Source organism: Ambystoma mexicanum, chromosome 4q (assembly GCF_040938575.1).
Source record: "Ambystoma mexicanum isolate Mex_15411 chromosome 4q, UKY_AmexF1_1, whole genome shotgun sequence".
NCBI classification, from domain to species: domain Eukaryota; kingdom Metazoa; phylum Chordata; class Amphibia; order Caudata; family Ambystomatidae; genus Ambystoma; species Ambystoma mexicanum.
In genome coordinates this window covers 1,287,430,121-1,287,451,088 of record NC_090928.1, presented here as the reverse complement: position 1 = coordinate 1,287,451,088, position 20,968 = coordinate 1,287,430,121, and the positions used below count along the sequence as shown (strand labels likewise).

Sequence of the window (20,968 nt, the reverse complement as noted above, 5' to 3'; positions counted from 1 at the left end):
GTCTTCCCTGCTCAATAACTCTCGCTACTGGTTCCATGGGTCAGTGCAAGGTATCTTTCTCACAGTGCTTTATTTTTGTTTGGTTATTCCTGCTTACATACTTGGTCTTCTCCATATGTTTTCGTTGTCCTCCCTCCTTTGGTTCTCCCAACGCACTCGCCACCTTGGCGCTGCTTTCTTTCATATGATTCACCACCTGCAATGGCTCTGGTCACCTTTGAATTATGTGGCAACTCTCCCTCTTGAGCGTTTAGGGTTTTTAAAAAAAAGTCTCCTCCTTCCTCTGTGATAGGGTCTCTTGTTGCGACTGCGTATGCTTTGGCGTCTGGCACTAATCTGAGATTCCCTGCAGCCTACCCCATTTTCCTTTTGAGTCCCCCAACTGGCAACCTCCCTTTCTGCCTCTTGACATGCACATGTTTGTCAGCAGACATCTTCTGCTCTGACAGGATCCCATTTCTCTGATCTTCCGGCAGCTTTTCTCCATTGTGCAGATCTACTCCGTTGGCTGGACGTGAATGAGTGTCTTCACAGGATTCAGCTTTTTTTCGGGGGACTGAGACTGTGACAGAATGCCATCCAGTGAGTGCAGGATATACTGAAAGCTTTTGATTTTTAGACATAAAATGGTAATTCTGTTTCTGAAAGGGACGCCTGATAATTGGACCCCCTTTCATAATACTCCATACTAAAATCCTAGTGCAATCATATGCCTTTGCTTCGCACAGAAGCCATGCAAGGCAAGAAGAACAAGCTACATAAAAACGCAGAGAAAGTCGGAGCAGAATTTTGATCAAAGAAAAGCAAACAATTGTTTATTGACCAATTCCTATCCTAGTCTCGGAGCCAGTTAAACTGAACGTGACTAAAGGGTCAAACTTATCTGCAGCCCAAGCAAACTGGACGCTGTAGTTCATAGCAAGAGATTGGAACCTAAGAATGTCAGAAAGGGAGGCCAAGTAGGTTGATGAAATTTGGGGTACATCCAAGAGAAATGTCGTTTAAATCCAAGAAAGTGTCCATAAAACGGAAAAAAACCTGGACGCAGGGAGATACAGAATTTTACATTCTTGGTAGAGAAGACAGCAGGCTGAGATAAACCTGATGGGCTGCAGAGAGGAAATAACTGATCAGTCCAGCAGAAGAAACCGAGAAACGGGGTCACAGCATGTGAGATGATCTAGGTTTTGTTTGCCAGAAAAGCTGCCAATGCAGCACAAATGCTACCATTTTTACAGTCGCAGGACGTTTCTGCTTTTCCTGGGTCTGTAGTCATTTTGATTTTAGCTCTACAAAGCATGGACGTCTCTGATAGAAAATATGATTTGTTAAACAGCTGCTTAGTCTTTCAGCAGGGTAGCTTGCATTTTGTTAATGAGACAAGTTGCAAGTACATTTGTAACCTTATTTTCTCTAAAAGAAATTGAAGAAAGTAGCACAGCCATGAGTCAATATATTTTAGAAGCAAGCAATTTCACAAAAGAAATGAAAGGCTGCTTTTAAACTGAAAGTGAGATACCTATGTTTGTTAATATACTGATTTGTTTGAACCCAGATATAACTCATGTTCAACTAGCAGAATGAGTATGACAACTTGGAATGAATTGCAAGCATAGCATAATTGAGACACTATTGTTTTTGATTTCCTGTTGTAGAAAGTATTTGAAAGCATCAATGACTTATTTAATGAAATAAAGTTGGTCAGAAGGCTCACACATGTAGATGCTTAGCGATCCCTAGCTTTCTGCGCCAGTGAGTAATTTCTTCATCATAAATGATGTACTGATAAATGTGTGCTCGTAGACATTATTCAAACATAAGACTGTTGCATTGCACGTACTCATCCAACTGCCTACATAAAGTAAGGGATAAGAATTCATGATTTTGTCTTGAAGTAGAAAAGTCTTACCGCTTTTTGTTTTATTTGGACATACCAACTCAGCTTTGAGTCATCCTTTAAAAGTGATGAATTAGCCATACATTCTACGAAATCACAAGAAGTAAAATGCTAATTGCTCAGGGTACGTTACACTAATCCCATTTTAGTTCCTGTGGATGGGCTTATGCCACCCTGGCATCCCCCTCCCCAACCTTCAAAACAAGACTCTGGTTAGTGGCCTGGGGAAATGTTTGTACATGTTTTCTTATGTGGCTTGACATATGGATTGACCAACTGGCCTGCTTCTTACGCGTCTGTTGGTTACCCCTTGCTTAGACCAGAATTCACAGTAAGAGTAAAAGATTTCCTGGCTCACATTTTGTTTAAAAGGGGTGTGAAGGAAGGCATTGTGAAGCAAGAAGCATATAAGAAGTTCAAACAGAAATACTTCATTAGCTCAAATGTCAGGATGGGAGAAGGCCTAACTTGCCCTATGCGAAGGTGGGATTTCCCTACCTGAACGAAACTAAGGAAATTCTGAATCCACGAGTTCAACTTAAGTCTGTCTGTGTCCGAAACCTAACATTGCCCTCACCACTAAAGCTAAACGATGTGTAGGGATGTCAATAATCAAAGAAATAGTGCTCAACATAGTCCAGAGCTTCTTCCTGCTCTTAGCTTTCTTCTCAGCTCTCCTTCCTCAAGTTCAAGAAAGTTCCATAAAAGTCTCAAGATTACCTTTCTCTCATTCAAAATATCACAGTTCCACACACTTCATGGGTTTTTCTTCCTCACGTTCCAAGCAACACCGTTTCAAAGAAAGGGTCTTGAGACTTAGCTCTAAAGATAATATTTACAGTTCATTAAGTCCCAGGGTTCCCTTCCCCAAGACTTTAACTCAACCACTTGAATTTGTTTGTCTTTTCAAAACAAATGTAACACAATTCGAGGTCAGCCTGCCCCCTCCTTCTGGATTGCCTCACCAATTGACTTAGTGTTCCTTCTTGGTTAATTTCAGTGTCTTTGATTCTCATAATTTAGGGCTCACTGGTCTGAGCGCAGTTGTCGGACCACATGGTCCACCCATCAAAGGTCGCGCAACCAGGATCCCTGGGCTCTTCAGCCCACGCAGGTTCCTCTGTTCCTCTCTTGTGTTCAGAGTCACATTCACTTGGCTCCTCTTTGTTGGCCTTTTGGCTTTATATGCAGGTTTACAATCTTCTGGCTTCTCCTAGTTAGCCTTTTGGCTTTGCCATTACGTCGCACACCTCTTGCCAGTCTGTGGCCTTGCCCCACTGCATCTGTTCATAAAGTTCACTTTCAGTTGGTCTTTTCCATGCCCCACCTTTCTATGGCAATCTTTCACACTGGCTCTCTTCCATGGGTTACTTTCGTATGGGCACTTTCGAATGTATTGTGTCCTCCCACGTATTCCTTATCTTTGATATTTCCAATATCCATCTTGCTGCTTCTGAATTATTTTCAGCAGGGGGTTCTGCGTCGATGCCTTTCGACTCAGTGTCCCTCGGAGGCCTCTGTCTCGATGTCGACGTCACTGCAGGTATATGTAGCATGCACATCGCCCGTTGGCTTCCGTTCAGATTTTCCAGCCCTTCATCGATTCGGGTGTGCAATGCCTAGTTCTTAACCTGAATACTTTGTAAATCTACTTCAAGTTTTCTTAAAAAATTCACGACACGGCTTTGTCATCGGCATCGTCCACCCCTTGATCCGGCTTCAAGAAATGCTGTGACTGTGGTGCAAAGATGTCTGTTACGGACCAGCACAGGATCTGCCTGTGGTGTTTGGGATCAAATCATCCGTGATCAGAGTGCAAGGAGCAAGGACTGCCTGTCGATCACTGCCAAAGCCTTGATAGAGCGTAGAGGGAAGTTGGTAACATGTAAGCCTAAAAAATACCCTTCTACTCCATTTAAATAAAAGACATCAGACGAGTCGAGAACAATGTCTCATCGTCGAAAGAGGTCTAAACCTTCCTGTTTGAGAAGTGGTTTGCACCATTCCTCAATGGGAAAAGAGAGCCGCCATAGGTCGCCATCCACCTCGTCCAGTTCACCTGAACCAGTAGTTTGTCCTTCCAAATCAGTACACCAACACAGTGGGAGGAGTTTAGGCTCTGTATACTAAATGATTTAGAGAATGCGGCCTTGCCCCCCTCGACAGCACCTAGAGGCAATGCTCCAGTCAAAAGACCTCGGAAGCACAAGAGCCTTCTAAGGACCCGGCCACCAAATCTCCTAGAGAGCGATCTCATCCCTCGAGTCGAGAGAGTTTCCTCAAAGGCAAAAAACGACATTGACGTCGAAGGGAATTCAGACCGAAAAGTGTCATCGACGCTGTCCGCGCCGATACCGATGGACAAGCCATCGACGACTCGAGTGTTGGCCTCCACGGCGCCCATGTGTCAATCCCTTTGACACAATCGTCGAAAACCATCGAAACCATCAGTGCCTTTGTTGAGGCAGTCTACGTTCACAATTTTGACGTTTTCGACTCCTGTGATGGCTACCATAATGCCTACTTCAATTGAAAAACGTATACACCTCTACCACTAGCGGATTACTTTAAATCACTCTTCAATTTCTGAAGACACAGAGTAGTCCTCTGAGGAAGAAAGACCCTTTGGGTGGCAATATGGGACACCATCAGCGCCTGATGAACTTATATCAGAGGACTCTTGCATGAAGAATTTACAAGAATGTCATCATGAAGCTAGTGGTATTGATACCTCTCTTGAGATTCATTTTGGAAAGGCAGTCCCTGAAGACCAAGCAGAGGTAACATATAGACAGCTAATGACAAGGGTCATGGAATATATGGGATGGTCGAAACCCTCCCAGTGGGGCTCGCTGTCCATTTCCATCAGGCTTTGCAAAGGAGAGCGGGTTACTTTTGGGAAACACCAGAGGTTATTCCAGCTGTGAACTAAAACAGACAGCCAAATACACAGAGCCTCTAGTTCTGACCCTTTTTTTTTACCTCTCTAAGCACCCTGCAACAGAGTCTTGTAGTGCAAGCAGCCACTTCCTCAGGTAGACAAAATGCCTATCCTACGATACCACAGGATAGAGATGGCTATGACGCCATGGCCAAGAAGGTTTTCTCGGCTGGCAGTATGGATTTAAAATCTGCCAATGCTACGTGCACGCTAGCGAGATTTACCCACACCCTCTAGGAGTGCATTTCTAGCACGGCTGACCATATCCCGAGGGGCAGGAAGGAGACGGTTTCCTTATTATTGTCAACAATGCGAAAGACGCTATGTGCGAATCCCTCCAGACCGGTCTTGACTATGTTGACATTATCAGCCTAGCCAATGGCGGCTAGTACAGTGATTCACAGATTTGCTTGGTTGCGAAAGTCAGGATTGGCCCGAGACGTAAAATCCAGGCTTCTCACCATGTCCTTTGACGGCATGCATTTATTTGGAAATAAAGCTGATGAGAGTTTGGAGAAGCTGCAAACTTCCAAGGCAGCGGCCAAATCCTTTGGAGCTGCAATAAGACAAACTCCAAACTGCCGCACAGGTGCACCCTGGAGGGTTAAGTACTTTCGCTATTATTCCGCATTCGGAAGGGGGCGAGGACAGCTAGCTCAAAGAGGACATAAAAGATTCCCCTGTGGTGGATGGGGTAGAGGTACTAAGACCGCGACAGCAGCGGCTGCCTTACCTTCAGCCACTCCAAAACCTCTGAGGTCTTCGTACACAAGACTGTAGTAGGAGGCAGGTTGTCACATCTGACAGAATGGGAGGCTTTTACCTCAGATGCTTGGGCATTGGAAACAGTTGCCCAAGGTTACTGCCTACCTTTCCTGCAAAAACCAGAGTTATCCACCGCGGAACAACTCTTTGAAGATTCCAGATCCACTCCTTATGCGGGAGATTTTAACCCTGCTGGAGAAAGGTGCTATAGAACCAGTACCTGTAGCAGAAAGGAACATGGGTTGGTACTCTCTATTTTCTGAGTCCAAGGAAGGACGGAGGATTGAGACCCATCCTGGACTCGAGAAACTTAAACAAGTTCCTCATGGTTCTCGGATCCTTCAGGCCCTCCAGCTTCAGTATTGGATGGTATCATTGGACCTTCAGGACGCTTACTTTCATGTGCTGATCCATCACAAGCACAAACAGTACCTGAGGTTTGCTGTTGGCAGTTCTCATTATCAGTTTCGAGTTCTGCCATTTAGGCTAACCTCTGCCCGTGGGTTTTCACCAAGCTAATGGGTGTTGCGGCAGCGAATCTCAGGAGAGGGGGGGGATTCACGTCTACCCCTGCCTAGACGATTGGCTAATCAGGGCCAGTTCCCCGGAACAGGCATTGGAACATCTCAGTTCCACCTGTTACTCCCTCCACAGGCTGGGCTTCTCACTGAACTTCAGGAAGTCCCACATGATACCATCACAAAGACTCAAGTTCATCAGAGCAGTCCTGGATGCATCACTGGGAAAAGCCTCGCCACCAGAGGTGAGGGCTCAAGACATTCTGCAGATGGTGACAAAATTCCAGAATGGCCAAAATCTACCGGCCTTCGATTTTCAGAGGTTGCTCGGCCTCATGGCATCCTACATTTTTCTGGTGCCAGAGGCTCGCCTGAGGAAGGAGATCTCTCCAATGGGCTCTTAGCACACAGTGGTCACAATTCTCAGGAAGGATGTCAGATCTCCTACAAATCCAAAACAGAGTCTCGCTGGACTTTCAGTGGTGGGCCTGTCGTAAGAACATCTTGAAAGGAGAATATTTTTGGCAACCATTGCTGGAGATAACAGAAGTGATGGACGCCTCACTCAAGGGGTGGATAGCCCATACCAATGATTTGACCATCAGCGGTCTTTGGTCTCCATCGGAGTCCAAACTGTATATCAACCTTTTAGAGCAGAGGACAATCAGATAGTGCTGAAGGCCTTTCTGCCCTCTGTACGGGGAAAGAATGTCCTGATAATGATGGACAACACAGTTGCCATTTTCTACCTCAACAAGAGAAGTGGTGTAGGATCACTACCACTGTGCAGAGGGGCAATGCAGCTCTGGTTCTGGGCAATACAAGAAGGAATCTCTCTGTCAGTAGTTCACCTAGCAGGAGTGCAGAACACAGCAGCGGACGCTCTGAGCAGGCAGAGCACAGTATCCCACGTGTGGGGAACTAGCCCAGGAAGTCCTTCAAGAAATCTTCACCCTTTGGGGAACCCCTCCCCTCCCACCCCCAGTGGATCTGTTCGCAAACAGTGTCAACCGGAAGTGCGAAAGGTACTGCTCAAGGGAATTTCCCCTAAGAGGAGCTCTAGGAGACGTTCGTAGTGGACTGGGAGTTTCCACTCCTGTACGCATTTCCTCCAATTCCCATCATTCATCAAGTCATCAGGAGGTTGAGGAAATCCATGATCCTAGTTGCCCTGGACTGGGCCATCCCTATAGCCATTATGAAAACGATCTCCCATAATCTTCTAAGGGAAATCACTGCGCCCATTAATAATTCCTGCAAATCTGGGCTAATTCCATCTGAGCTGAAGGCGGCTAGTGTGTTCCCTCTCCTTAAGAAGCCATCACTTACTGTTCTTGCTAACATTCGGCCCATCTCTCTTCTTGCAAAACTGTGAGTCCCTGGTATCCCCTCTACTGTCCTCATTTCTGGAATCTTCCTCCCTTCATGACCCTGCTCAGTCCGGCTTTAGACCAAGCAGAGGCACTACGAGTGTTCTGGTCTCTGTCCAGGATGATATGGCCAGACTGGTGTACTCAGGTGGGGTGGGTGCCCTGATTTTGTTAGATCTATCAGCGGCTTTCGACACTGTCGACCACCCCATCCTGTTGTCCCGTCTTGCCCAGATCGGTATATCTGGCCAAGTACTAGCATGGTACACCTTGTTCCTGGCGGATCGTACTCTGACACCTTTTCTATCTATTCCCTGCCCTTAGAGCTGTGGAGTTCCACAGGGCTCCTCCCAGTCGCCGATCCATTTTAACATCTACATTTGGGCACTTGTCTGTCTCATCCGCTCCTTTGGTGTCGGGCGTTATTTGTATGCCGACGACACTCGGATCCGGATACGTTTAGATCTGGAACAGGCTGATATGGCGTGCCTGCCAAGATGCCCGACGGCTGTTGGTAAGTGGATGAGCGACAATTGGCTCAAACTAAACAGAGACAATTGGCCAGAAAATATTGTGTATCCTGGAGCTTGTTATAAATGAGACGCTGTAGATCCATGGAAGGTGACCGCCTAACTCAGACATGGCTATCAATTGCCCCAAATAATTCTGGCTCTTGTATAGTGGTCAGAGATGCCCGGCCCTCCCTGCAGATCCGGTTCCCTACCAACATTGTCTGAACTGGCTCTAACCTCGTTCATTGCAGCAGGGGCGGTTCAAGGGTCCATATCAAACAGTCTGTTCCTAACCCTATCCACACATCCAGTTATCCCCGGGTCACAGAGCAAGAATCAGGCTGGTTGTCCAGGATATTTTACTTGCTACATGTTGCAGTGTCACCCACTGGGCCTGGCAGAGTCTGACTTGTCTGGGCCTGACTCCCTCGATGGGCTTAGAGCTGGAAATGAGCAAAGCATCCTTTACCAGCTCCAGCCGCTACACTCCCCCAGCCTTCTCTACGGCCACAGCTCTTCCGGAACATGGACAGGCCTGATTGTGTACAGATCCAAGCTGATTCCCATCCTCTCTGGAGACAAGCTCTCTATTGCAAAAGCCATTTGTCGACTAGCACGGTAGAGTACACATTCCATGGTGTTAGTGTCCCATCTGAAATGCTTATATGCACTAATTGAACTGTCTGCAGCTGCCCTCCCGGTGGCAGCAGTGCACAGGGTTAACTGCAATTACATGTAAGTAAATCTGTTGAAGTCTGCCATTCAAACCTGTTGAAGGCCATTTGGAGGAGGCGGACACTGGAGCAGCTCTGAGGTTTGTTTGTTTGTTTGTTTGTTTATTTATTTATATTGCGCACCAGACCCTTAGGTTACCGGGCGCAGCAACAAGTATATGCGAAGCTTACAATGTTACAATGTTATATAAATGAATTTACAATATTACACCATATTGCACAAATTACAAGAATGTACAGATAAAGATTTGCCGTATTTACATGAATGTACAGTTAGCAACATACAGGATTTGCGGTAATAAGCATAAAGGTTGATGTCACGTCAGGGTGCATTGGGTCGGACTACACTTGTGAGTGTTCGGGTGTTAAGTCGTTGTTGGCGATAATGTGTTTGATAAGGTTCCTTCTGAAATGGGGGAAGGGTTGGTCAGCTCTTAGGTTAGGTGGCAGGGCGTTCCACAGGTTAGCAGCTTTCACAGGGAAGCAGGCGCCACCAATTTTGGCGAGTCTGAATCTAGGTACTGCCAAACAATTGGAATTGGCGATTCTCAAGGGTCTATTAGAAGTTTTTCTTTTTATTTTGTCCATTAAGTAGCTGGGAGCTGCATTATTTAAGGCCTTATGGGTTAATGAGATCATTTTTAGCTGGATTTTATTCTCCGTAGAGAGCCATTTATGTTGCCGCCTAGTCGAGGAGATATGCTCCCTCTTTTTTATTCCTAATGCAGCTCTGAGAGCATTATTTTGTAGAATTTGAAGTCTTAGGGTAGTGGCTTTATTGGCGCTACTGTATAGGGCATTACAGTAGTCTAGTCGGGAAAGAATTAAGGCTCTAGCCAGGATTAGGCAGCTGGTATTGGACAGGAAGGGCTTGCCTGCTCTGATCAATTTACAAGTGTAGGCAGTAGTGGAGGCTAGGGAGTTTACCTGTTTAGTGAAGGACAGGGTAGAGTCGAGATAGAAACCAAGTGTTTTTACTTCCCTCGAGACTTTAATGGCATTTCCGTCTATGCTGAAGGCTGAGTAATCCGGGCCCAATTTGTTAATATTAGCTTGTGTGCCCAGAATGATCAACTCTGTCTTATCATCATTCAGGCAAAGACCGTGAGTGGCCATCCATGCCTGAATGATGAGATACACTCTATTCACCAACTCCCCATCCCTGCTGTGATCCCCAGAAAGTGGGAAGAGAATCTGTGTATCATCTGCATAGTTAGTGTAGGTGATACCGAGATTGTCCAGATCGTCGAACAGAGGTTTGGTGAATATATTGTAGAGGGTCGGAGAGACGCAGGATCCCTGAGGGACTCCACAAGTAATAGGTATAGGGTCAGCTGCTGCCGAAGGGGAAAAGACTCTCATAGTTCTCTCACTTAGAAAGGATTCTATCCAACTGATGGCTTGGGTGGAGAAGTGAGCGGCAACGTCCAGGTGTTTGCAGAGGACTTTGTGGTCCACAAGATCAAACGCAGCTGAGAGATCTAGTAGGAGGAGGAGGGCTGTCTTGCCCTGATCTCTCAGTTCGTCTATTTGGGCCTTTAAGTCAATCAGGGCTGTTTCCGTTCCGTGTAGTGGGCGGAAACCAGATTGTCTAGTTCCTAGTAGTTTGTGCAGTTCAAGGTAGTTTTGAATCTGTATATAGGCCACTTTGTCCAGGATCTTTAGCAGAAACGGAACTGTAGTGATTGGGCGGTAATTGGTGGGGATAAGAGGATCTAGAGTTTGCTTTTTAAGCAACGGGAGCACCCAGGATTGTTTTAGATTAGCTGGGATGATGCCTGTAGAGAAGGATGCATTGACCAGTTTGGAGATAAATGGTGATAGGTCTCTGGCAGCGTCTTTTATTAGCTGTGCTGGGCAGATGTCACCTTTGCAGTTGGATGGTTTGAGGGTGAGGATAATTTTTTCAATCTCAAGTGTGGAAGTTTTGGTGAAGGAAAATTTGGTATGTTGAGGCATGTGGATCGCCTTAGGTGGTGACAGTGTAGGGAGTTTAAGCGAGTCTTTTTTCAGTTGAATTTTGTTTTGGAGGGTAGTGATTTTATTAGATAGAGCATATTGGATGTCAGAACACCAGGTCTGATCTTTAGTGCAAGTGTCTGGTATGGCAATAGGTGACTCAAGTTCCTTTAGGATGGAGAGGTGGATGTGTACTGAGAATCTAGACATCTGCCTGCCTTGTGCCAGCCTGCTTCTATTTTCACTTAGGAGAGATCACCAAAGAGCAGTCATTCATTCCTGTAAGTAGTGAGCACAATAGAAGTATCCATACACACAGAACACCATTTCTTACTTGCGAAGACATATTTCGCTAGCCAATTGCTAGTGCACATTTTGCACCCTCACACACAGAATGTAAAAATACTCAACATCGGACACCCTGTTGTCCACATTACAACTTACTGGAGGAAACCTTTCCTCTATGCAGTCTAGGCATAGATTGTGTAATTTGTTTTATAGAATTGATATGGAGTCTGGGGGAAAAAAAAAGCTTCCCCACTGATTTGTGTATTTGGAATGTATACGCTTGATTGCAAGAGTGTGGTAGGCTTGGTGGCCCAAGTGCCAGCTTTTGGCTAACAAAGAAGGGGAAAAGAGCCATTGCACGGGGTTTCAATAATGAAATCTTTGTCCATAACGCAGTTCAATGGCCTTCTCCAGCATTGCCAGACAATATATCTTTCATGGATTCACATGCTGTGAATATTCCCTGTTGTCAGGCTGGGAACTTCGGTCACTTTAACCTAGCGTTTTCCTATGGAAAACTTTGACACTTTAGTGTCTTATCAACATCCTTTTTGGGTGCTTTAGTCCCCAACAATAGGACGTATGGTATAAATAGCCCCGCCCTTGCAGCTTCCCTTCAGATTTCAACCGTCTCCAAACTGTTGGGATCACCTGGTGGTGTTTGTGTTTTTGCACATGCGTTTTGCTACTCGAGTATTGAGATGGCTTCTGGGGCTCCAAAGAAGTCTCTTTTCCGGACCTGTGCGACTTGTGGGTTGAAGGTGGTGTATGAAGGCGACGGGCATATGGATTGCCTCTACTGCCTTTACCCCATCACTTGGCAGACACTTGCGAGATTTGTCGAGGGTTCTCGCAGAAGACTCTTAAGGACCGCAATCAGCGGCTGGTCTGTTGGCTTAATGAGGGCACATTCCCGGCCTCGGGGGTGGGGTCGGTCCGGAGCCTGTCCTCAGAGCGGCCTGTGCAGTCTGCGGAACATCGCCGTGCGGCGCCGGCCAAGCCTCTGGCTAAGAAACATCGTCCTGCACCAGCGTCGGAGGTGGGGAAGAGCAGTAGATCGTCTTCGAGTAAGCAGCTGTCAAAGGGTGCTTCTTCGTCTAAGCATGGTCGGTCGGACCATTCCCGGGGGTCTGGTAGTAGATCCGATAAGTCGGCGGTGCAGGAGAAGGGCTTGGCCAAGCCAAAGGACTCATCATCGAAACGCTCCTCTTCCGGAGACCATCACAGGTTGTCCTCTAGCAGGGAGGGGTCTAAACACTGGTCCAGCGCTGCCATGCAGGCCGGGTTTCCGGTGAAATCTACACCGCAAGTGGCGGTACCGACGATGACCTTGTCGACAGTGGGCACGTCGTTGATGGTTGCTCTCCAATCTACAGTTCCATCATCAACGGTGGTGTTGTCATCTCCGGCGACAAGTGTTTGAAAAAAGACCAATGTTTTTCTATCCCACGAGGATGGAGAAGGAAGGATTATTGCAGAGGAGTGGGGCGTGGCAGTCTTCCGCCTTTGACTCGCTGCTGCCTGACACCATTCTACATCAAGATACTGCAGCCTTTTCAGTGTCTTCGGAGGTGGACGATGACCAGGAGCCTGTGCTGGGCCCTTTGGCTTTGGGACTGCAAAGTGTTGGGCCCTCGACGTCTGTGGGAGAGGGAGCTGGTCCTGCTAGTTAGCCACTGGTTAACCCGCAGTCTGTTGTCGCTCCAAGTTTTGTCCATGCTGCAATCATTGTTGGGCCAGCTGGATGCGAGGTTGCCGCCTCTGAATATGACCCCGGTGGGGCCTGTAATGGAAGTTCCTGGTGTGCCTCCATGTAAATCTCCTCCGGCTGGGTTGCCGGTACCGCTGCCGGTGAGAGAAGACAGTCCACGATCGTATCCTGAGAGTTGGAGACGGACAGTGTTCCGCGGCGCACTATGTCTACTGGTTCATCGTCACCGGCGAGGGATGACGCGTGGGACACGGACGGGGGGGTGGAACAGCCTCGGAGTATGGCGCACTCTCACCCCCCACCGCCTGATGATGTTGGGGCGTTCCACACCATGATGGATAAGACGTGTGTGGAGTTTAGGTTGCCCCCAGAGGAAGAGCGGAAGGATTGCTTCCTGTTCGATCAAATGGGCAAGAGAAGGAAAGCTGTATTCTCCGTGCCGATTCTGGACCACGTGTGGCAGGAGGGCCTGCGCACGATGCACCATCCGTTTTCGGAGCCGGCTGTCAAGGGTAGACTTGAGAAAAAGTTCAAGGCCCCAGAATCTCCCTCGAAGTGCTTAGTGTTGCAGCCCACTCCTGAGTCTGTGGTGTCGGCGGCTGCAAGCCGTAAGGCCCGGAGTCAGCACAAGTGTTACTCCTCTGGACAGTGAGGCAAGAAGACGGGATGCCTTTGTGAAGAAGGTTTTGACTGTCGGGGCGACGACGGTGAAAGCGGCAAATTTCCCAGCGATCATGGCACGCTATGATTGTGAGATGTGGCATAGGCTTGCCCCTATTTTGGAGCAGCACCGCAAGGACGCCATGCTATTGGTGCCTGAAGGCGAGGAGGCTTCCAATCACAGTATAAATATTTCCGTTGACTTGGCAGAGTCTGGCTTTAAGCAGATTAATAATGGTGTAGTACTTTGTCACCAAGCCTGGCTAAAGTGCACTGACTTTCGGCCAGAGGTGCATTATAAGGTTATCGACATGCCCTGTGAGGGGGAGCATTTGTTTGGGGAAAAAATCGATGATGCCCTCAAAGGGATGAAGGAGGACACAGAGACTGCTAAGTCCTTAGGGGCTTTGCAGAGTGGATGCTCTTTTCGCTCCTTTCGCCCGTTCCGGGGTGCTTCGGGTAATGCCCCGTTTGCTTCCACCAGGGACCGGGGTTATGGTCTGTCGAGTTATTCCTCCCAGGGGTATCGCAGGTCGGCGCAGAAGAGTCGGGACTTTTAGGCTCAGCGGAAATGGGGTTTGCAGGCCTCCACCTCCAAGGGGAGGCAAGCTAAACCACAACAATGGCTTCCTTCAGGCCAATCTACTAGGGGACAGGGTGGCGATGCACGTGGACGAATGGTCCAAAATAACATCGGATCGTTGGGTGTTGGACACGGTGCGCCTGGGCCACTTGTTGGAGTTCCAGTGTTCTCCAGTTGCCATTCCACCGGTGTATTCCATGCAACCACATCTTCACAGCCTGAGGCAGGAGGTGGTTTTTATGCTAGAGAAGATGACTATAGAACCGGCTCTGGTGGCAAAGCGAGGCCAAGGGGTTTATTCCCGCTATTTCGTGGTGAAGAAACCCAATGGCAAGTGGCGTTCCATTCTGGATCTTTGGGCGTTGAACAAGACTCTGCAACGCCTGAAGTTCAAGATGCTCACTCTTCAGGAAGTCATCCGGTCGGTGCAGCCGGACAAATTTCTGGCATCATTGGATTTACAGGACGCATACTTCCACATTCCCATGCGTCAACAGCACCGCAAGTTTCCGCGGTTTGTCGTAGGAGAGGACCATTACCAGTTTCGGGTACTCCCATTTGGTTTGAAGTCGTCCCCAGGACGTTTACAAAGTGTTTGGCACCAGTGGCAGCGTTTCTCAGACGGGAGGGTCATCACATATACCCGTACCTGGACGACTGGCTGGTGAGAGGTTCATCGCCAAGGGAGGCGCAGGAAAGTCTCGGAGCTACCATGCAGCTGTTGCAACGGCTGGGATTCGCCATCAACTTCGAGAAATCATTTCTGGAGCCTTCCAAGGAATTGGTGTTTCTGGGGGCAGAGTTTCGGACTCGACTGGTACTGGTGAAGCCCTCACGAGAGCGGGTCCTGAAGCTCCTGCAAAGGGCAGCCGAGTGGAAGAGCGGCACAAGGGTTTCAGTCCGGTCCTACATGTCGCTGCTGGGGGCCATGGCGTCATGCATGCTGCTGCCGCCGAACTGTCTCTTCATGAGGCCGGTGCAAGAGTCCCTTGCGGACCGGTGGGCACAGAGCTGCAGATCGTGGTACGACAAGTTGATCGACGGCGCTCTGGTAGAAGCTCTTCGCTGGTGGAAGTGCTCGGACAATCTGGTTCGGGGCATGCCGTTGCTGGAGCCGGAGTTCCAATTTACGATTGTGGCAGATGCCTCTCAGATGGGATGGGGGGGGCGCATCTCAGCGACTTGCAAGTTCAAGGCCTGTGGTCTCAGGAGGAATCTCAGTTCCACATCAATGTGCTCGAGTTGAGAGCAGTGCACTGGGCCCTCAAGTCGTTTCTGCCGCCACCACAATGTTTGATCTCTGGAAACAGGGGGCCCGCATTCCAGAGTGCTGTCGAGGGAAGCACAGGACCTTTGGCATTGGGCTCTGCTTCATGAAATCGGCATTGTGGCTTCTCTGCCGGGAGTGTTGAATGTGCAGGCAGACGCGCTCCGCAGGGACGTTGGCCAGTAGCACGAGTGGCAGCTGAAGGAGCAGCAGGTTTCCATGATCTTCCGGAAGTGGGGCCACCCCCCATTGGATCTTTTTGCAACGGTGGAGAACAAACAGTGCAGGGAGTTCGCCAGCAGGTGGGCTCACCCAGAGTCTCTGGGGGCGGCGGTCTTGTTCCCATGGACGGGCCGGTTTGCGTATGCATTTCCCCCGTTTCCTCTCATCCGGCAGACCCTCCAGTGGATTCGGAGATACCCATGCCATGTGATTCTGGTGGCTCCGTTCTGGGCAAGGCAGCCGTGGTTCTCAGATCTCCTTTTCTTGTCGATGGCAGAGCTGATTCGGTTGGAGGTGACGCCGGACCTTCTGGCTCAGGACGGGGGAGGGTGCTGTGTGGCACCACAGTCTGGTTTTGTGTGTGGTATAAGGCCCAGCCTGGGGTGGACCCTTTGAACATTTTCCCAGAACAGGTTCTCCCCTACCTGTTGGGGGCCTGGCGTTATCCTCCATAAAAGTACACTTGGCTGCGATATCTTGTTGTTTCGAACTTTTCCTCCGGTCAAGAAGTTTGCGCCGTGTGGAGCCTTAATGTGGTACCTTCGGGTCTGCAGAGACGCCTTTTGAGCCGCTGTCGACGCCTCCTTTAAAGTTTCTGTCACGGAAGGTGGCTTTTCTGGTGGCAATTAGTTCAGAGTTGCAAGCATTGGTTATAGAACCGCCATACATGAGATTCTTGAAGGACAAGGTTGTTTTTGGCCACCAATCCGCACTTTAGCCCCAAAGTGCCAACAGTATTTCATAAACTCTTCTATTGTTTTGCCCTCGTTTTTTGCTTCAGCATCCACGCCTGCAGAACGGGCTCTGCATTCTCTGGACGTAAAGAGGGCGTTGAAGTTTTATTTGAATCAAACTCATGATTTCAGAAAATCTAAACAGCTGTTTGTGGTTTATGGGCCATCCATCAAGGGACAAGCAATCTCCAAACCAGGACTTTTTCGTTGGGTGTCCTCTACCTCGTCTGCCACACTAAAGCTGGAAAGCCTTTGGGAAAGACTCCAAAGGTACACTCGACAAGGTCTACGGCTTTGTCTGCGGCATTATGGTCGGGGATTCCCGCTGGTGGACATTTGCCAGGCGGCCTCCTGGGTGGTGCTGCATGCCTTTACCCAGCATTACTGTCTGGGGCAGCAGCATGGTGGTGATGTGCAGGTGGGACGGGCGATCCTGCAATGCCTATTTCAATAGGGTAATCCCCGCAGCTTCGGGATGTTTATTTTTGATCTTGGTCACTGGATGGGTTTGTCTCATGTATATGATTTTGTTTCTGTATTGGTTTGCCTTTACACCCCACCGTGCATGATTGGAACTGCTATGTAATCTATTCACAGCATGTGAATCCATGAAGGATCCAATGCTGCAGAAGGTTGTAGTTTCTTACCTGTAACACCAATTCTCCAGCATTGGTATCTTTCATGGATTCACATGATGTGAATATTCTTCTGGCGGTGGGGTAAGGTGGTGGACGAGGCTGGTATACCTGGCTTTTTCAGCTGCAACACACTCAACACCCTGCCCTGGAGAGAGAGAGAGAGTGCCCCCGAGTGAACCAATGTTGTTCTTCAAAATAGATATGTACAATGTTCCCCTTCAAGTGCAGCAGAGTCCTGGCTCATTTATATTCATGGCATAGGCCTGCTCATTCGGGTTCATGATGATATTTGTATTTATTTAATTTATATAGTGCACCAGGCTCAAGGGCATCCAGGCGCATCACTTAGTTTCAGGCATGGTACAGGCAAGACATTTGAATTGAATATACAGAAATATACAAGTTATACAGAAAATATACAAATGTACAATAGCAGGTTATAACAATAGGCTGTTAATGCTATAGTTTGACTGGGGCAGAGTCACAGGAAGTCATGGGTAGACAGCCAAGCTTTGGCTTTGCGCTTGAAGGCTGGGAAGGAGGATTCAGCTCTAAGAGGATTAGTAACGAGTTCCATAACTTAGCTGCTAGGACTGGGAAGCTGCGTCCACCAGATCTGTGGAGGTTGAACCGCGGGATGTCAAGGCAGTTGGTTTGGGCACTTCTGAGTGGTCTCGCAGCGGTGTGTAGTGTGAATCTGCTGGCTAGGTAGCTAGGGGCTTGGTTGGCAAGGCTTTTGTGTGTGAGCGCAAGTGCTTTAAGAGAGACTCTTTGGGAGACTGAGAGCCAACGGAGATTCCGTCTAGAGTCAGAAATGTGAAGGTTCCTAGGAATGTTTAGAGCCGCTCTGATTGCATTGTTTTGGATGATTTGTAATTTTTTTATATTGCATTGGTTGGTGCCCAGATAGAGGGCATGGCAATAATCAATTTTGGATAGGACCAAGGTCCTGGCTAGTGTGGTGCAGTTGGCTGGTGATGGGAAAGGGCAGCATGCTGTGATGAGCTTGCAGGTGTAAGATGCTAAATTCAATGTAGGGCACCTGGCAGAGCCCTGAAAAACCCAGGAGGGAAATATTAGATAAACTAGACCAAAATTGCAGGGTGAGAGGTCAGACACAATTCCAAACTAATGCAGGAAAAAACAGTTAGTCATACTGCAATCCTTTTTTACAAAATGCATTTTAATAGCATCTGGATAGTGTTATTGGGGATAGAGCACCCAGGAGGTATTATGCCACAACAATACAAATGAGTATGGTCCAGTGAAAACAACTGGATCTCAATGTGATACAACAAAGGGTGTACTGCTATTTTTGTTAAATCATAACAGTCATGCAGTTACAGTAATACAACATAAACCCATATTCATGGACATGTATACAAAAGACACAAACAATGCTTCCAATGTGCACTGTTGACTGGTAATATCGTCGACACAACGGTGTTTCGGCCTAAAGAAGCTGTGCAATGCAGCTATGTGAGCAGGCCTTCATCAGGACGTGTGGTAACCTTAGAGGGAGTCCTGGAGTCACTATCTATGGACAAACAAATAGGGAATTGTCAATGGAACAGTGACCTCATATTAAAATGAAAATTCAAAAAATCTCTCAAGGGGATGCTAAAGTAGAACGGGGTGGAGGAGTCTAAAATCTTACCAAAGATTTATCCAGTGCTGGGGTACGCAAGATAATCCATCATAAATATAGATATCTGTAGGGCACTGAGTACATTGTGGAGGGACAGAGCTTGTACCTGTAACGACATATTTAGGAATCTGTAAGACTATTATACAGTTCGTATATGATGAATTATCTTGCGTACCCCAGCACTGGATAAATCTTTGGTAAGATTTTAGACTCCTATACCAAGGAGATCCCAAGCGTTTTAGTGTCCTTAGCCACTTTGATGGTGTTAGCATCAATGGTGAAAGATTTAAACGATGGGTCAAGCTTGCTAGGTCTTTGGTGGGAGCCAAGGATGAGGAGCTCAGTCTTTTCGTCATTTAAGCACAATTCATGCTGCGCCATCCATGCCTGGATGACTTGATAAATGGCGTTGATGGCTAGGGAGTCAGTTTTGTGGTCTCCCGTGATGGGGATAAGTATCTGAGTGTCGTCTGCGTAGTTGGTATACGTGACGCCCAGTAGATCCAAGATGTGAAAAAGGGGTTTTGTGAATACATTGTAGAGTGTCAGGGATACACATGATCCTTGAGTGACATCACAAGTGACTGGAGAGGGTTCAGTAGGGGAGAAGACCCTCATGGATCTATTGTCCAGGAAGGAGGTGATCCAGGCTGTAGCTTTGTCCGAGAAGTGGGCGGCAGTTTTAAGGTGGCGGCATAGGATTTGGTGATTTACTAAATCGAAGGCCGCGGAGAGATCTAAGAGGAGTAAGTGGGCCAGTTTGCCCTTATCCTTTAGGTCTTCAATCTGAGTTTTTAGGTCTAAAAGAGCAGTTTCTGTACTGTAACACGGGCGGAAGCCAGATTATCTCAATCCCAAGAGATTATTGGTTGCCAAATACTGTTGGATCTGCAGGTATGCAGCACGATCAATAATTTTTTGAAGAAAAGGGACCGTGGTGATTGGTCTGTAGTTAGTGGGTATCTTAGTGTCCAAAGTGGATTTTTTCAGGAGTGGAATAACCCAGGCATCCTTGAGGTTGTCCGGGACAATCACAGAGATGGAGGAGTTTGAGTGTGGGGATGAAGGGCGCCAAGTTATGCGAGGTCTCCTTAATATTGGTGGCAGGGCATGGGTCCCCCTGACAATTGGAGGGTTTAAGGTTGTTGATAATGTGTTCAACTTCGATGATGGAGAGAGGTGAGAAGCTAAATGGTTTCAGGGATTAAATGTTGGATTTGATATTAGCCAAAAGGGTATTATGTGACAGACTGGATTGCAAACTGTTTTTTTTCTCGTTAATTTTAGTTTGGAGGGTGACGATTTTACCCAAGAGGACCTTTTGAATGTTAGCACACCAGATGCTGTCTTTGGAACAGGTGTCTGGAGGAGTGGCACGGGATTCCAGTTCCTTTAAGATTTTAAATAATTCCTTGGTGTTAGATTGGGCTAGTTCAATGCGTTTATTGTATGTCTCTTTTTTAGCAGAAAGTATGGCTTCTTTGTAATTTAGGGTAGCTAAGGCAATACTTGCTTTATTGGCTTCCGTTGGATAGCTTTTCCAACGTGCTTCAAGAATCCTTTTTTCTTTGCGTAGGGTTCTCAACTGCGGCGTGAACCAAGAGTTGAGGTGGGCCCGAGGTTTCGGTTTGCGTAATTTGGAGGGCGCGATGAGATCAAGCGCTTTTAGCATGGTCTGATTGTATGTGTCTACCAAGACTGTGGGATAAGAGCATGAGGAAGAGAGATCATTGAGAGCGGGGAGGATGAGTGGGAATAGTTTGGCGCAGGTTATGTTGCGCTTATTTCTTGTGGTGGTGGCGGGTGCAATATTAGGGATAGAGTGGATGATTTTAGTGGGGATGCTGAAAGTGATTAGGTGATGGTCGGTCCATGCACATGGTTCATTGGAATTGACATTAGAGTCACAATGTAAGTCAGCTATCCAATCGAGAGTCCTACCCTTGGAGTGAGTTGGCGAAGTGACCCGTTGTGTGAAGCCTAGGTTAAGTAGTAGGTTGTTGACTTCGCGGGTGGAGGCATCATTAGGGTCTTGGTAGCCTAGATTGAAATCACCTAGTACAATCATTTAAGACTTGGTCTTGGTGTTGTCAGCGAGGACATGGGAGAGGTCCTCGGCAAACGTGGAAGTGGGCCAGGAGGTCTGTATATAATGTGGAGTGTAATAGTCTGGTTGGGGGTGATGGCCATCTTAGCTCTGAGTAATTCTGCTGAGGTGATTTGGCAGGGAACGGAGAGTCTGAGTTTAAGCAAGGTTTTATGAATAATGGCCACACCGCCTCCTTTAGTTTCATCAGTATTGCTGTCACTTCTGATAATAGTATAGCCTTCAGGGATAGCTGGGGATAGAAGCGGTCCTGGGGCAGCGTGGAGCCAAGTTTCGGTAATGGCTATGAAGTTCAGGTCGTGAGTTGTGATGAGATCAGCCATGTCGAGTGCATGGGCTGTGAGTGACCCAGTGTTAATGCAGCCTTAAGACAGGTTGTGGGGCTAAGCGGTAGGGTACTCGAATCAGGAGTGA

At 47.7% G+C, this 20,968-nt stretch overlaps 1 protein-coding gene across 4 annotated transcripts in view; it reads left to right on the top strand.

The window, feature by feature from the left end:
* Positions 1-20,968, top strand: part of PPP2R5D (protein phosphatase 2 regulatory subunit B'delta) — a 741,061-nt gene that overhangs the window by 349,922 nt on the left and 370,171 nt on the right. The gene's annotated exons all lie outside the window — the stretch shown is intronic.